The sequence below is a fragment of the Hypanus sabinus genome, chromosome 13, assembly GCF_030144855.1.
Source record: "Hypanus sabinus isolate sHypSab1 chromosome 13, sHypSab1.hap1, whole genome shotgun sequence".
Lineage (NCBI taxonomy): Eukaryota > Metazoa > Chordata > Chondrichthyes > Myliobatiformes > Dasyatidae > Hypanus > Hypanus sabinus.
In genome coordinates, this window is record NC_082718.1 from 23,069,309 (window position 1) to 23,084,611 (window position 15,303).

Here is a 15,303-nt window from a genome sequence, read left to right on the forward strand (position 1 = left end):
AGGATAGAGGCCGAGGGCTAATCAGAAGTCTGGAAATTGAGGCCTGTTAGTCAGAGCCCTGTGTAGGAATCTCTGTCAGTCCTCTGGGGAAGTCAAAGACCCTATGTCTGTGAATCCAAGTCTGAAGATTCTCTGTGTTGGGGTTGCTGGACTGTGTATGTGCATGTGTGGCTGGGTGGACAGTCAAAATGAACAGGACTTGCTTTGTTGATGATGTTCTGTTGCTTGTTCTATTTTGTTGCGTTCTGTATTATTCTCCTGAGCAATGTAGGCACGCTATTTTGGTGCTCGAGTGTGTGTCAACATTTGTGGGTTTTCCCAGGCACATCTTGGTTGAGTTGGTTGTTAATGCAAACAACAAAATTTACTGTACATTTCAATGTACATGTGGTAAATAAATCTGAATCTAAAACTCCTCTGAATATTTACAAACAGGCGATTATCTGATTAAGCAAGTACAAAGAAGATTAAATTACAAGAAAAATGACAAATTTAGACCCTAATCTAACATTCCTGAAAGAAACAACTGCGGAATATTTTGCAAAGTTTATTGAAGTGTGATAGGGCAGATTAAATTTCACCCATATAAGATTCATTCAACTTCAAGCATGAGGGATAGCATTCTTAGCAGAACAGTTAAAATGAATAAAATCCTTGCTAATTTATAGTACTCTTATGCTGCCTCCTACCCCCAATTACTAGGAGTTGAGGCAGATATATCATTTTAATCAGTCTCAGACTAAACAGGCAACTTCCCCAGTTTACCATCAACCTGTTTCCAGAGAGGCAGTAACTACAGGGTTGTATTTCCAGTGAGCAGAAAGGAAAGAATGACAGTAAGAATCCCCATTTAGCAACAGCAACGTCTGACATTGATAGAGCAGAACACCCCAAGGTAATTCACACTAATATTATCAAATAGAAGACCACTTCAATTATTTGTTTTATTTAGAAATATAACAGCCCCTTTTGGCCCATCGAGGATCAACCCACCTATTTAACACTAGTCTAATGACAGGCGACTTGCAATGACTAATTAACTGACTGACTGGTACATCTTTGGACCGTGGGAGTAAGGCAGAGCGCCTGCAGGAAACACATGCAGTATCGGGGAGTATTTATTGCTCCTTGCACGTTTCCGGAGCAGCACTGGCCCTGGGGACGTCAGCCAAACCAGTAGGGTGGTCCCAGTGGTAGACTTACTAAGAAAAGAAAAGAGTCGCTCATGAGGGGTGGCATTAGTGGATGTGCATAACAGGGAGTGGATGGAGTGGAGTGCCTCTGGGAGGACCTCCTGCCAACGAGAGACCGGCAATCCCTTTGACCTAAGGGCTAAGAGTGTGGCCTTCCACACAATGGCATTCTCCCTCTCCACCTGTCCATTCCTCCCGGGGATAAAGGCGATTGGAGGCACTGCTCCTCCCTCAGTCTCCAAGATGTTGTGGTCATGTTTGCAGCTAATAAAAGCCTATCTTTTGCCTCCCGTCTCTGAGAGTTATTGATGGTGCATCAATTTTATTAGCTGCAATTTTAAACCATGGAGAACATTTTACGACCGGACCGGTTGGACATTGATCCTCAAGCTCCAGAATCAGCTAATAAAATTGATGCACCATCAATAACTCTCAGAGACAGGAGGCAAAAGATTGGCTTTTATTAGCTGCAAACATGACCACAACGTCTTGGAGACTGAGGGAGGAACATTGCCTCCAATCGCCTTTATACAGGGGTCTGTGGGAGGAGCCACAGGAGCAGTCAGCAGGGGGGTGTGTCCAAACAGGTATACACATAGTTTACCACATTGAGGAGAATGAACAATCTCCTAACAGACGGCGCCAGAATTGAACTCCAAACTCCGAAACACTCTGGTCTGTAACAACATCATGCTACCCACAATGCTTTGAGTATCAAGGAATAATTTTAGATGCAACCGGGAAGTTGTTACTTTTCACGTTGTTTTGTTTAACTTTGAGGTGTTTAACTATCTCTAAACTTTCTTCCATGTTTTTACATAACTTTTTTTTAAATGTTGAAGTTCAGCTTTCTAAGTGTATCTAAATTCAAATGTTTAGAAGGTAAGTGCCTTTGACAGTAGGCAAAGCTCCAGATCCAGATTTGCCCTGTGTCAGGTTGGAGATGAGCACATCTGTGACCCAGCTACCTCATCTTCTGATTCCTTCAAGCCAAACTCAGGTAAAGTGCAGGCAGGGAGCTCCATCATGAGCACAAGCCTCCTCACTATTGAGGAAATAGTCTCTTTTTACGCTGGTTATTTATTTTTTATGTTTCTTATTGTAACAAACTCATTTTTTATGTATTGCACTGTGCCGCTGACAGACAACAGCACATTTCATTATATAATTTCATTAGTGACAACAAACCTGATTCAAATTCTGACTGTGGGAGGTGAACACCCCCACCATAATCTGACCTAATGAACTTCCATGTGGAAGGATAATCACTCTGTCAGCAATTTAATACTCAAAAATAAAAAGCTTTAATGTCTTCACAGCATAATACTATTACAGCATCAGTAATCAACGATCAGGGTTCATTTCCCACAGCTGTCTGTAAGGAGTTTGTACATTCTCCCGGTGACAATGTGCATTTCTTCAGGTTGCTCGGTTTTCCTCCCACATTCCAAAGAGGTATGTTAGTAATGGTTAGTGAGTTGTGGGCATGTTACATTGGCACTGGAAGCATGGTGACACTTGCGGGCTGCCCCCAGCACATCCTCAGAGTATGTTGGCCGTTAACGTAAACAGCACATTTCACTCCATGTTCCAATGTATATGTGACAAATAAAGCAAATCTTTAAATCTTTAATTCATCATTTCTGAGGGATAGACAAACAAATCACTTGTCCGTGCTTCTATGCAATTACGTATTAATCTGAATAGCCAAAACCCACACACTTCATTAACCAGAAACTTTAAATAGATTCTGCTGTGTAGATGACCAAGACTGTAATTGTGTTGACCTTACGATATGTTAAGCAAGATAGTGAAAGAATTGCACATTGAAAGATGGCTTTCAAGCTTTGCACTTTCAACATTATTGAAGTTAGGAAATTCTGGTGACAGTTTCATAAGGTAAATCTTTTTCGCATTTGAATTGTCCTCATATAATTTCCAATTTTCCTGCCAGATAACTTAAGACAGTATGTTTCTTGTATTCTAAATGGCAAAGATATGTAAATGAGCTGAGATCTGAACTTTATTCAACAACCCTTAATTTCTAATAGTGCTTCCATTGAAAATCTTTTCCCCTGTATGCCAGCCTCACTGTAACAGATGAACAGATGGAAGATGGTGATTGAACATTCCTTTAACAAACTTATCATGGACAGGAACAATATTTACAGAAGTTTGTATTTTATTGCCTATTCATTTCTCTATACATTTTCTTTTAAATAATAAACATTACTTCCTGTACCTAATAAAGTGGCCACTGAGTGTATGTTTGTGGATTTCTGTTGCTGTAGCCCATTCATTTCAAGGTTTGACATATTGTACATTTAAAAATGCTCTTCTGCACACCATTGTTACAATACGTAGTTATTTGTGTTGCCATCACCTACCTGACAGTTTGAACCAATCTGGCCACTATTCTCTGACCTCTTTCATTAACAAGGCATCTTTGCCCACAGAACCTCTGCTCACTGGATGTTTTTTTGTTTTTTGCACCATTCTCTAAAACTCTAGAGACTGTTGTATGTGATCATCCCAGGAGATCAGCACTTACTGAGATACTCAAACCACCCCCTCTGGCACCAACAATCACTCCATGGACAAAATCACTTTGACCATATTTCTTCCCCACTCTGGTGTTTGGTCTGAACAACAATTTAACTTCTTGACAATGTCTGCATGCTTTTATGCATTGAACTGCTCCCACACGGATTGCTGAGTTATTTTCATTATCGAGCAGGTGTAGAGGTGTATCTAATAAAGTGGCCACTGAGTATATCAGTCTTAGCGGCATTACCTATTCTAAGTTTTAACCCTCTTTAACATCAACCCCGGGGCTTGTGAATGCATTTATTCTAAATGCATTTTTTCAGAATATTAAATTTTTTAATTCCTTTCCAAACATCTACCATGCTCAGTTGAAATAGTTCGATCAAGCGCAGTGGTAATTTGAGAAATTGTTCAAGTGCTTACAGGAGGTATTCACCACTTCAAAGGTTTTCATGTTTTGTTGTTTCACATCATTGAATCACAGTGCATTTAATTTGGTTTTTTTGACTCTGACCATCAAAAAAAGGCTTTCTTGTCAAAGTGAAAACAGATCTCTATAAAGTGATCTAAATTAATAACAAAAATAAAACACAAAATAATCAATTGCATAAGTATTCACCCTCTTTAATATGACACATCAAACCATCAGCAGTAAGCCAAATGATTTTAGAAGTCATATAATTATAGTTAAATGGAGATCAGTTTTTGGAGAGCTGTGTGCAGTTCAATTGACTGTAGTGAAAATTCACCCGTATCTGGGAGGTCCAACAGCTGGTGAGTCAGTATCCTGGCAAAAGCTACACCATGAAGCCAAGCAACTCCATGAAAAGGTTATTGAAAAGCACAAGTCAGGAGATAGATACAAGAAAATTTCCAAGTCACTATATGTCCTTTGGCTTACAGTTAAATCAATCATCAAAAAATGGAAAGAATATGGCACAGCTGTAAATCTGCCTAGGGCAGGCCATCTTCAAAAACATGAATGACCCTGCAAGTAGGGTACTAGTGAGGAAAGCTATCAAGAGACCTATGACAACTTTGGAGGAGTTACAAGTTTTGGTGGCTTAGATGGAAGAGACTCCATATACAACAACTGTTGCCCGGGTGCTTCACCAGTCACAGCATAATGGGAGAGTGGCAAAGACAAAGCCACTGTTGAAAAACACTAAATTAAGATCTCAGCTGGATTCTGAAGTCAGCTGGAAGAAGGTTCTATGGTCTGATGAAACCAAAATTGAGCTTTTTGCCCATCTGACTAAACACTATATTTGGCATAAGCCAAACATCACACATCATCAAAAACACACCATTCCTGCCTTCAAGCATGGTGGTGACTGCATCGTGCTGTGGGAATGCTTCTCCGCAGCAGGCCCTGGAAGGCTTGTGAAGGCAGAGGGTAAAATGAATGCAGCAAACTATAGGGATATCCTGGAGAAAACGCGATGCAGTCTGCAAGAGAACTGTAAAAAAGAATAGTGGAAGATTGCAGTGTCCAGATGTGCAAAGCTGGTAGAGACCTATCCACACAGACTCAAACCTATAATTGCTGCCAAAAGTTAGTCTACTAAATACTCACTTGAAGGGGGTGAGTAATTATGCAATCGTTTATTGTGTGTTTAATCATTGTAATAAATGTGGACCAATTTGTAAAAATTTGTTTTCATTTTGACACAGAAGATTATTTTCTGTTGATCAGTGTCAAAAAAGCCAAATTAAATCCACTGTGATTCAATTCTGTAAAACAATAAAACATGAAAACTTCCAAGGCAGGGTGAATACTTTTCATAGGCACGGTATATGAAGAACACGTGTGCTGTTTGCCTTCCCTCTTCCGAACGGTTCACTCAACTTGCACTCAACAGAAAATGTGCTCAGAACTTTGCCAAGGGCTCTGCAGAGGAAAGGAACGTCACTAAATTTGGAAGGGACAGCCTGAGGGACAGAAATTATTTGTCAACGGTTATGCTCTGAGTGAGAAGCACCGTTATTTTGGTAAAAACTGACAAAAGCATGATCACATTTTTATACTCAAAGGATGATACAGTCATGGAGAAGAGTGCTTGGAGCAATCCTAAATTCTTTTCCCTCTCCTTCAATATCCCTAACAGTAATAGACACCCCCTCACTCCTCATCTCCTTCCAACCCTGCTACACTCCATGAATAAAGTTCAATTTCCATTATTATTTCACCAGAAGTTTCTGACTGCTATTGCTCTATAATCTCTCTCTCTCTCTCTCTCTCTCTCTCTCTCTGTCTATGTCTCTCTTTCTCTGTCTATCTATGCCACCATGTCACAGTTTTACAAAGTTTTGGTATCCATCTTGTTCACACTGTGTGGATTTCCTCTACTTCTTTACAGTAAGAGTAAACCTCTTCTTAAATATACCCAGGACTCTGTTCAATGACAGACCAGTGTTGATGGGCTGAATGGCCTGGCCTCCTTCTTCCATTTCGTACATTGTGGCTGAAAGTAGTTTTGTTTAAGATTTTGTCTTCAGTAGCTGAGCTTTGATGTCGAAGTCTGTTTCCAAAAGAACTCAGTGGATATAGAGAACAAAGTTGTCACATTGATTTTTTGTTCATTGAAAGACAGAAAAGAGAACTGAATGGGAGAGCTGTTAACCAAATAAAATGTCCTGTCAATAGGCTTGATAATTGTTTCAGTAGAATCTTGCACTAAGTGGTAGACTTTGTCCAGATCAGAGTGAAAGAGGCAATTTGCATCAAAGGATTCTGTTTCATTCCTGATCAAGCACCAACAGAATCGTTACAGAATGGAAGGAGTCTATTTCACCGAGCAAGTAGTCCAGTTGATCCCATACATCAATACACCAAGGTAGTTCAAGGGAAATGCAGCAAGACATAGTGTTATAGAGACAATAGACAATAGACAATAGGTGCAGGAGTAGCCCATTCAGCCCTTCTAGCCAGCACCGCCATTCACTGTGATCATGGCTGACCATACACAATCAGTACCCCATTCCTGCCCTCTCCCCGTATCCCTTGACCCCGCTATCTATAAGAGCTCTATCTAACGCTCTCTTGAATGCATCCAGAGACTTGGCCTCCACTGCCTTCTGGGGCAGAGCATTCCACATATCCACCACTCTCTGAGTGAGAAAGTTTTTCCGCATCTCAGTTCTAAATGGCCTACCCCTTATTCTTAAACTGTGGCCTTTAGTTCTGGACTCACCCATCAGCGGGAACATGCTTCCTGCCTCCAGAGTGTCCAATCCCTTAATAATCTTATACGTTTCAATCAGATCCCCTCTCATCCTTCTAAATTCCAGTGTATACAAGCCCAGTTGCTCCAATCTTTCAACATATGACAGTCCCACCATTCCAGGAATTAACCTTGTGAACCTACGCTGCACTCCCTCAATAGCAAGAATGTCCTTCCTCAAATTTGGAGACCAAAACTGCACACAATACTCCAGGTGGGGTCTCACCAGGGCCCTGTACAGCTGCAGAAGGACCTCTTTACTCCTATACTCAATTTCTCTTGTTATAAAAGCCAGCATGCCATTAGTTTTCTTCACTGCCTGCTGTACCTGCGTGCTTGCTTTCATTGACTGATGTACAAGAACATCTAGATCTCGTTGTACTTCCCCTTTTCCTAACTTGACTCCATTTAGATAGTAATCTGCCTTCCTGTTCTTGCCACCAAAGTGGATAACCTCACATTTATCCACATAAAATGCATCTGTTCACCCAACCTGTCCAAGTCACCCTGCATTCTCATAACATCCTCCTGACATTTCACACTGCCACCCAGCTATGTGTCATCAGCAAATTTGCTAATGTTACTTTTAATCCCTTCATCTAAATCATTAATGTATATTGTAAATAGCCGCGGTCCCAGCACCGAACCTTGCGGTACCCCACTGGTCACAGCCTGCCATTCTGAAAGGGACCGGTTAATCACTACTCTTTGTTTCCTGTCAGCCAGCCAATTTTCAATCCATGTCAGTACTCTGCCCCCAATACCATGTGCCCTAATTTTGCCCACTAATCTCCTATGTGGGACTTTATCAAAAGCTTTCTGGAAGTCTAGGTACATTACATCCACTGGCTCTCCCTTGTCCATTTTCATAGTTACATCCTCAAAAACCTCCAGAAGATTAGTCAAGCATGATTTTCCCTTCATAAATCCATGCTGACTCGTGCAGGGCGGATAGACAATAAAGTCCAAGGCTATGATCTGGAGTCTTTCTTATGGTACAATAGTATTGTAACGGTGAGCAAGCTGTCCTTGAGCATGGTGCTTCAAGCTTTCAAGTTTTTTGTATCTTCTAGTGCAAGGGAGGAGGGGGGAAGAAGAGAGAATGTCTGGAGTAGGAGAGGTCTTTGATTATGTTGGCTTCTTTACTGAGGTAATGAGAAATGTAGGCAGAGTCTATGGAGGGTAGGCTGATTCCCTTGATGTACTGAGCCATGTCCTTAAATCCCTGCGGTTTCTTGCTGCCACACCCAGTCATGATGCATCTGGATTGGATGCTTTCTATGGTGCGTCTATAAAAACTGGTGAGGGACAACATGGACATGCCAAATTTCTTTACCCACCTGAGGAAGTCAAGGCACTGGTAAAATTCCCTCACCCAGAGTACAAAGCTCCTGAGCCTTTCAATGCTTCTCCCAAGTATTGTACAACATGGAGGAGTGCTTGAGTTTTCAACTAAAGGAGGAGTGTGAGTGTAATTAAGGAATTTTTTTGCCATTGCTTGACTTGATGACAAGAGGCCTCATGGGGACTGGAGCCATTGTTGAAGACTCCCAAGAAATTACAGAAATTTGCCATTGCAGAACTCACAAACCCACTACCAAAAGTTTTGAGGTAAGGATTAAAGTTCATTCTCATGGAGCTACACACAACATGCTAGAGGAACTCAGCAGGTCAGGCAGCATCTATAGTATGGAAAGGAATAAACAGTCGATGTTTCAGGCCAAGACCATTTATCAGGACTCCCGATGAAGGTCCTCAGCCCAAAACGATGATGGTTTATTCTTGTCCATAGACACTGCCTGACCTGAGTTCCTCCAGCATTTTGTGTGTGTTGCCCAGGCAACACCAACAGAGGAGAGTAAACGATCAACATTTTAGTCCAAAACCCTACATCAGGACATGAAGCTTGATGAAAGGTCTCGGCCTGAAATTTCGACTGTTTATTACTCTCCATGGCTGTTGCTTAACCTGCTGAGTTCTTCCAACATTTTGTGTGTCGCCCTGGACTTCCAACATTTGCAGGAACTCATGTTTTTCAACCTCATGGAATCTGTGAGAAAAACTAAGTTTATTGTGAACTTGAGTTCCCTGATGCATGTGCAATAATGCAGCTTCACATTCTGAAAAATCACAATATGGATCATTTCCTTGGGGCACAGGTAATGCAGAAGTTGGCTCTATGAAGGTTAAATGAAGCTACAAGCTTCTTCTTACCTCTAAAGTTCGAACTTAAGATGCCATTTTGAAATGAAGAATTGTAGGGCAGCAGAAGAATAGATGATGTCAGTAACGTGAAATGGACAAGTATGTTTCTCCTTTGTGCTCTGTGGAACAGATGGCAGAGTCTGGCATGGAAGAGAGATTCCTAATGAATGGTCCTGGACCTGAGCATTAACCCAATCTCTCTCTGTCACTCCAAACTTCCAGAGTGGTTCCAACGTTTTCTGTTTTAATTTCAATTTTCTTGCATTTGTAGCTTTATTTTTGATGTTCTTTCAACAGTCCTCCTGTGGTGTGCTGTTTTAATTCACGTACTCCTACACAGCTTAAAACCCTGCATTACATCCATGTGTCAATCTAAGAGAATCTTAAATGTCTCTATTATATCAGCCTATACCATCACCCTCAACTGTGTGTTCCGGTCACCCACCATTCTCAGTGTAAATTAACCTCCCTCCAGCATCTCCCCTGAACCTTAGTCCACCCAGTTTATGAAGGCGTCCTCTAGTATATGGCCATTGCCATCCCAAAATTACAGTGCTGGCTGTCCACTTTATCCATGTCTCTCATAATCTGGGCACCTCTACCAAGTCACCTATCACCCTTCTTCACTCCAAAGAGAAAAGCACAGGTTCGCTCAACTTTTCCTCGTAAGACATGTTCTCTAATCCAGACAGCATCCTGGTAAGTCTCATCTGCACCCTCTCTAAAAGCTTCCACATAATCCTATAATGAAGTGACCAGAAACGAACACAATATTCCAAGTATGGTCTTATCAGTGTCTGACAAAGCTACAGCATTAGCTGACGGCTCTGGAACTGATTTCCCAAACTAAAGGCGGCTAATACACCAATACACCTTCATAAACAACCTATCAAGCTGCACTGCAACTTTGAGGGGTGTATGGACATGGATCCCAAGATCCTTTGTTCTTCCACACTGCTGAAAATCCTAGTGTGCTTTGAACTGTGCCTTCAAATAGGACCTCCAAAAGTGTATCACTTTGCATTTTTCTGGACTGAACTCCATCTGCCACTTCTCAGCCCAGCTTTGCATCTTTTCCATATCCTGTTGTAACCTACGACAACCCAACAACATCACAACCTTTGTGTCATCTACTACTCAGCAAAACTTCGTCATCAAAGTCATTCATAAAAATCACAAAGAGCAGGAGCTATGCTACCATCAGGAATTATAGAGGAGGCTTGACGCAACAGTAGAGCAGTGGAGATGATCCAGCACTTTAACAACAGACCGCAAAATGAGAGGCCTCCAAACAAGAGAGAGGACAAAACTAAACTCAACAAGCAACAAGGTAAACTTTAGGCAGGGAGAATGAAGGCGAGGAACAAAAGGTTGAGCTGGCTGGTTTGATCAGTGAACAAGAACTGTGGATGAAAACTGGGGTTAAATAGGCTGCAGGCGATGAGTCTGGAATGAGAGGCAGGTGAATCCCATTAGCTAAGTGGAGGCTAGGAGATGCCTGCATGTACAGATTGAAAGGTATTAATGGGAGCAGGCCTGACAAGAACAGATCCCTGTAGAGCACCTACCTCCAGGCAGGATATGTTCTGTCTACTACTACCCTCTGGTTTCTGTTGACAAGCCAATTCTGAATCCACACAGCCAGGTTTCCACAGATCCCTTGGAAATCGCCTCCCCTAGAGCTGTCATAAGCACCCTGCTTGCTGTTTGGTCACCGTTCTCACAAACAGCTTTTCATTTCAAATTTATTTAACTAGCAAAACAGAAATTTACAGTTGCCACAGTGTGATTTCAATCCATAGCGCTGAGTATATGGTTCACATGCTGTCTCGGTAACAAAACCACCATGATAACATGGCAAGCATTGAATCAACCCAACATAATCATTGTCTTGATTGAAAGTAGCAATCTGTTGACTAAATGTCTAATGAAACAGAAAGGAGGCTTTGAATATGATGTTATTTTGCTGATTTCTTTGCCTATTTTAATATTTGAGGTACAGATAAAGGATCTTGACCAGAAACGTCAACTCTTTACTTCCCTCCACAGATGCTGCCTAACACGTCACGTTGCTCAATATCTGAGGTGCCGTAGAATATGTATTTTGCTGCTTGTGAATCTGAAAGAGCAAAACTTCACTTCATGGGTGCAAAACACCACTCAGTTTTAATCAGCTTTCATAATGGTCTTCCCAGATGGAAAAACTGACTGATTTGCAGTGTAAGGCCACAGTGAATTAGTGTTTAACCACTGGCTTTTGGTTTTGTAGAGTAAACCCAAATGAAAGTACTAACCCCACATGAAGTACTGTGTTCAGCTCTGGTCACCTCAATACACATCCTTCCTGTAGTATACTATAGAAAGAGGGTGGAGGAGACTCATAAGGATGTTGCCTGGAATGGAGAGCATGCCTTATGAGAATAGGTTGAGTGAACTTGGCCTTTTCTCCTTGAAGCGACGAAGGATGAGAGGTGACCTGATAGAGGTGTATAAGATGATGATAAGCATTGATCATGTGGATAACCAGAGGCTTTTTCCAAGGGCTGAAATAGCTAACACAAGAGGGCATGGTTTTAAGGTGTTTGGAAGTAGGTACAAGGAGGATGTCTGAGGTAAGTTTTTCACACAGAGAGTGGTGGGTGTGTGGAATGCACTGCCAGCAAAGGTGATAAAGGCAGATACAGTAGGGTCTTTTAAGAGACTCTCAGATAAGTACATAGAGGGATATGTGAGAGGGAAATTCTATGCAGCCGTTAGAGTAGTTTACATGGTCGTAAGAATGTCGTGGGCCAAAGAGCCTGTATGTGCTGTAGATTTTCTATGTTTCTAAGAAAGTAAAGGCATGACAGCACCTCTACTTTCTTAAAAGCTTGTGTAGATTCAGCATATCACCAGAAACTTTGACAAACTTCTATTGATGCACAGTGGAGAGTATCCTAACTGGTTGTGTCATGACCTCATACGGAAATACCAATACCCAGGAATAGGAAAAATAGAAAGTGCTGGATATGGCCCAGTCCATCACAGGCAAACCACGTGTGCAAAGTCAAAGCACATCTATTGAGCACACCTACAAGGAGCACGGCTGAAAGAAACTCCACCGTCCAAGCCATGCCATCTTGTCAGTTACTACCATCTGGCAGGAGGCATAAAAGCACTGGGTCCCACATCAACAAGGTTCAGGAACAGTTACTGCCCTACAGCCATCAGGCTCCTCAACCGGTGTGGATAAATTCACTCACCTCGACATTGGATTGGTTCTACAGCCTATAGTCTCAATTTCAAGGTCTCTTTTCTAACTCATATTATTTTACCAGGGAACCATTCAACAGTCTTAGAATAGCAGGGTAGAAACTGTCCTTGAACCTGGTGCTACATGCTTTCAGGCTTTTGTGTCTTCTGCCCTCTGGGAGAGGGAAGAAGAGAGAAGGTTAGGTGGATGGGATCTATGATTATGCTGGCTGTTTACTGAAGCAGCAGGAAGCGTTGACAAAGTTCATACAGCGGAGGCTGGTTCCTGAGATGTGCTGAGCTGTGTCTACAACTCTACGGTTTTTGATAGGCCAAACACTGTGTTCCTGTGCTATATTGTTCTATGTTTCAGATTCTACTTTAAATATATAAGTATATTTTAAATTTTATTCATCATTCTGTATATTTAAAAGTCTATTTAAAGTTAAGACGAAAATATCAACTGTTTAATATCCTCTATAGACAATACCTGACTTGCTGGATTCATCCAGTATTTTGTGCATGTTGCTCAAGATTTCCAGCATCTGCAGAACCTCTATGATTTTGAGGGGAGGGCATTTAGGGGTAGGGTCCAGTATTTAGTGAGAAAGACAGAAAACACAGCGGTTTAAAGGTCTGTTCACACATTTTTTCCTCATTTAATATGATGTGACTTCAGAAGCTGAAGTATTGTTGGAAGCTGACAGGAGTGTCAGCTCTGAAAATTCACTCAGTACCTCTGCATAAACAGACAATGGGTTAACTCTGTCAAAGTGTCCTTTTATTTTGTGATTAATAGCCCCTATTGCAAATGTTTTTTCAATCTTCAATAGTGGAGAAAATCATTGAAAGCTATGATTGTCCAAGTGGTTTGACCAAATGCTTTTTTAAATAATGTATTTCAAAATTGGGAAACAAAAAATTTAACTGAAAGAGATATGTGTTTCAGCAAGTAGAATACACACTATAAACCAATAAGACCATATGATATCTAGGAGGAGAATTAGGCCAATCAGGCCATCAAGTCATTCCAGCATGGCTAATTTATTATCCCTCTTATCCCAACTCTCCTGCCTTCACCCTGTAACCTCTGAGACTCTGACTAGCCAAGAACCTGTCAACCTCTGCTTCAAATATACTCAATGACTTGGCCTCCACAACCATCCATGGTAAAGAATTCTACAGATTCACCACCCTCTGGCTAAACAAATTCCTTTTCATCTCTGTTCTAAATGGACACCCTTCAATTCTGAGGCTGTGCCCTCTAGTCCCTAACTCCCCCACTATAGGAAACATCCTCTCCATATCCACTCTGTCTAGGCCTTTCAATGTTTGTTAGGTTTCAGTGAGATTCTTCTAAACTCCAGTAAGTACAGGCCAAGAGACGGAACGCTTCTCCTATATTAATCCTTACATTCCTGGAGTCATTCTCATAAACCTCCTCTGGACCCTGTCCAATGCCAGCACATCTTTTCTAGATAAGGGACTAAAGCTGCTCACAATACTCCATCTGTGCTCTGACCAATGCCTTATAAAGACCCAGCATCACATCCTTACTCATATCCTAGTCCTCTCAAAGAGAACGCTAACATTGCTTTTGCCTTCCTGACTCAACCTGCAAATTAACCTTTAAGGAATCCTGCACAAGATCGCCCTACTCCCTTTGCATATCTGATTTTTGAATTTTCTCCCCATTTAGAAAATCAACTAAGCCTATAATTCCTTCTACCAAGGTGCACGACCATACATTTCCCTACACAATATTCCATCTGCTACCTCTTTGCCCATTCTCCCAATCTGTCTAAGACATTCTGCAGACTCACTGCTTCCTCAACACTACCTTCACCTTCATTTATCTTTGTATCATTTGCGAGCTTGGTCACAAAGCCAGCAGTTCTGTCATCCAAATTGTTGACATGTGATGTGAAAAGAAGTGGCCCCTATACCGACCCCTGCAAAACACCACTCGTCATCAGCAGCCAGTTAGAATAGGTCCCCTTTATCGCCCCTTTTTGGGTCCTGCCGGTCAGCCAATCTTCTGTTCATGCTGGTATCTTTCCTGTAACACCATGGGCTCATCATGTTAAGCAGCCTTATGTGTGCACCCTGTCAAAGGCCTTCTGAAAATCCATGTAAATGATATTCACTGACTCTCTTTTCTCCATCCTGCCTACTATTCCCTCAAAGAGTTTCAACAAATTTGTCAAGCAAGATTTCCCCTGAAGGAAACCATGCTGACTTTAGTCTACTTTATCATGCATTTCAAAGTACCCCAAAACCTTATCCTTAATAATGGACTCTAATAGCTTCCCAACCACTGAGGTCAGGATAACTGGCCTATGATTTCTTTTCTTCTGCCTCCCTCCCTTTTTAAAGAGTGGAGTGACATTTGCAATTTTCCAGTCTTCTAGAACCATTCCAGAATCCAGTGATTCTTGAATGATCATTACTAATGCCTCCATAATCTCTTAAACTATGTTGTTCAGGAACCTGGGTTGTAGTTCATCTGGTCCAGGTGACTTATTTACCTTCAAGTCTTTCAGCTTCCCAAGCACTTTCTCCTTAGTAATAGCAACTACAATCACTTCTGTCTTCTGACACTCTTGAATTTCTGGTATACTATTGGGTGTCTTCTGCAGTGAAGACTAACGGAAAATACTTATTAAGTTCGTCTGGCATTTCCAGTGCTACCCTGGGAAAAAGTTACTGGCTGTCCACCCGATCTATGCCTCTTATCATCTTGCTTCCTCCTATTGTCACCTCTCATCCTCCTTGACTCCAAAGAGAAAAGCCTAGGCTTTTTCAATCTTTCCTTATAAGACAAATAGATACACTAACTATATAGGTTAGTGTAGGCCTATATAGGCCAGCTATATAGGTACACTACCTACAGGACCCAATGC